Source organism: Gossypium raimondii, chromosome 1 (genome assembly GCF_025698545.1).
Source record: "Gossypium raimondii isolate GPD5lz chromosome 1, ASM2569854v1, whole genome shotgun sequence".
Taxonomy (NCBI): Eukaryota; Viridiplantae; Streptophyta; class Magnoliopsida; order Malvales; family Malvaceae; genus Gossypium; species Gossypium raimondii.
Window position 1 is genome coordinate 47,898,371 of NC_068565.1, and position 3,345 is coordinate 47,901,715.

The 3,345-nt window shown below is 31.3% G+C and overlaps 1 long non-coding RNA gene across 1 annotated transcript; it reads right to left on the bottom strand.

Annotated features, from left to right (window-relative positions):
• Positions 1–1,997: 1,997 nt before the first annotated feature.
• On the bottom strand, positions 1,998–2,731 carry LOC105787345 (uncharacterized). The gene is made up of 2 exons (XR_001131559.2): positions 2,566–2,731; positions 1,998–2,296 (listed from the first exon to the last, which is right to left on the bottom strand). It is a non-coding gene; the product is annotated as an uncharacterized LOC105787345 (long non-coding RNA).
• Between the last annotated feature and the right edge of the window lie 614 nt (positions 2,732–3,345).

Here is a 3,345-nt window from a genome sequence, read left to right on the forward strand (position 1 = left end):
TCTCAGAGGTCGATTGGGACTCAACTTTCGGATAAACAACATTTGCAACCATCCACTCTTGAACGAAACAATACACATTATAAAGAAGCTAAAATGGTGGAAGCTCACGATGTTGCCATAAAGATAAGTTCCTGGCCGACCATATTTGCCACAACAACACAAGACTCCGTCTCTAAACCTCACTGTTCGATATAGTCAACAATCTCTACAAGAAATCCAACCAAGTAACCTTATCTGTAGGTACCATTGCTATAGTCCAAACAACTTGTGCCTTACAGTAACACAATAAGGCATGCTCAATGTCCTCATTCCCATCACCTTCCCTACACACTTGCGTAACAAAAATACCCCTTTTAAGAAGTTGACTTTTAACTAGAAGAAAGGTACGCAAACAATGCTAAAGAAACTCCTTCACACGTGGAGGGATACACAAATGTCATATCTATTACCATGGCTTGTCCCGAATTAAAAAAATTCATATTCGAATACAAGTTCATCAAGAGCAAAGTGCCATATAATTTTATTTAGGCGACGACTGAAACTAACCGGGATCTGCCATATCCATTCACAATCACTTGGCGAAAACACACCTTTAACCAATGGCTTATTCCAAAAACACCCATCCACATTAAGCAAATCAGAAACTCGAAGATCCTCTATACTAGGTAACGAAAGTGAATCAACATAAAAATTATCATCAATAAGCCATGGATCCTGATAAACTTCAATGTCACATCTATTACCAACTCTCCATCAAATTCTGCTGCGCACAAGATGACAGACAACCATTAAAATTTGCCAAATAAAAGACAGATGGTCAGCCTCATCAGCTTCAAAAAGACTACAACTTGGAAAATATTTATCCTTAAAGAAATGACTAACTAAGTTAACCGGATTTTCACAACCTGCTTTCCAATAACACCAAGTCAAAACAATGAAATTCCCTAAAGCCCATGTTGCCCCACTTGTAAGAGTCTGATTTTCAGTGGTACCGAAAAAAGGCAGTTTCAAAACCCCATTTTTGTAAACCGAATCCATATGGAGTTGGTATATAGAATATTAAAGTTTGGTCCTTCAATATTTCTAATTAATTACTTAATTAAGATACAAGGACTCAATTGTAAAAGTCTTATCGCTATAAATTTTTAATTGGTCAAATACCAAGGGACTTATATTGCAATTAGCCTAAGGTTGAAATGGTAATTAAACCAATTTTCTATTATGGATAGTGGATGGTGATGATTTCTCCAGTAACTAAGTTTAATTATTAGTTTTTTAATTAATATAATTAAGTTAATTAAACCTAATTAACTAATCCCTAATCCAACTATATAAGATAAATTAAAGAATTAAAAGGTCGATTTCTATTCATCTTCTTCTCTACCGAACTAACAAAGAAAGAAAACCCTAAACGTTAGACCTTTAATTTGTATGTTCAATTAAGTATTTTTTTTCTTGTAATTTTTATATTTTTGAGGTCATGGGAGCTTGATTTAGCTAGCCCATGTACCAATTCGTAAAACTGTTAGATTTTTTGAAAGTTACCATTGTTGATATCTTGTAAAAAATTGGTGTTAAATTGATAAATCTTAAACTTAGATGTGAAAATGACTAGATTATAAAATTTAATTGTTAGTTTTGTTCATAAGGACTAAAGTGAATAAAATGTGAAATTTCAGTAATAATAGATAGCAGAGGGTACCAAAGGGATGAAATTGAAATTATTTTTAAAATCGAAGCTCAAAATTAAAAATTATGGCTATTTTGATTTTAGGGACTAAATTCAATAAAATGAAAAACTTAAGGGGAATTCAAAAAATGGAATTAAATAGGTTTATGCATATCATGGAATGATATCAAAATGTTCGGTATTAACGAATCGTCTAAGATAATTATTTAGATAAAAAATTGAATCAAACCGGAGATAATCGGGAAAAAGCCAAAATTATCGAATAGTCCTTGAGGATTCAGTTTGCTTGTTATTTTGACCAAGTAAGTTCATATATAACTTACTATTTTATTTGATGCCATGTTGAATTGTGTTTATTTAATTTATATGTTTATATTAAAGTTTGTGATACCCAATTGTTGCCCGGGGCCCAAAACCATTTGCACAGCCCAATAAACCAAATACATTTGGCCCAAATGGCCCAAAGTTAACCCTAGCCCACAACATGTTTTCAGCAGCAATGGAAGCAGAAACTGCAGATCGCGCCGCTCGCACGTTCTCCATCTGCAGCAACGGCCCCATCACCCCACGTTCAGCGATTCCTCGAATCCACCATGCATGTTCATCCTACAAATGAAGCAAGAACAATATTATAGAGGAGATACAACAAAAAAGGGGGGAGGGTTATAAAAAGCAAGAGGATTTCTGTAACAAGTGTTAGAAAAATTTTGTATTGAAAACCATTTAAGAAAATAAAAAAGGAAAAAACAGAAAAGCAAGGATTTTGAAGGTGATTTTCTTGGTCTATTTTTCTTCTTTCTCATTGATTTCTTTTCTTTTTTTTTTCTTTCCTTTGTACACCAAACAAAAATAAAAGAAAGAGGAGAAATCCTTACCAAAAGAGGCGCGCCGTCGACATCTTTAATTCTCTTCGTCTAAATCGAAGTTGGAAGGGGGAGTTCAGCTTGAAAAATAGAGGAGAGGATGGAGCAGTTCTTGAGGCTGCTGTTACCGCAAAAGGGAATAGGGTTTTAACTAGAGTTTGAAATGGATTTTAACTTTTAAACATTGATGGGTTATTTGTGTTTTTAATCCTTCCATTTTATCCTATCATTTCAAAACCATTTTTTTGTTTTCAAATTTTTCCATGAAATATCGAATCTGTTTTATTTTAGTCCAGTGCTGTTCAATGTTTTTGGGTAATTTGCTCCTTCGACCCTCCCCCTGTTACGCGTGTTTTAAACTACTCCCTTTCTTGTTTTGATTTTCAAATTCAGCTCTCAAATTCTGTTTGTTTTTTAACTTAATCCTTAATTTGTTATTTTTAGTTTTTTATTATATTGTTAATACTGTTTATTTATATTATTATTACTGTATTATTATTAGTTTATTATTATTATATTATATATTATTATTATACTTACTTATATATGCGTATATGCATATTAATATATATATATATTAACGTTTTAAATATATATACTATATACATATTTTATTTTCATAGTTTTATATATATATATATATATATATATATATATATATATATATACATTTATATTTCATAATCTTTATATGTTTTCCCAATTTTATAATTTATATGTTTATACAATTTTTATAACATGTACATATATATTTTATACTCTATTCAAAGCTATTATAAATATTTTCCACGT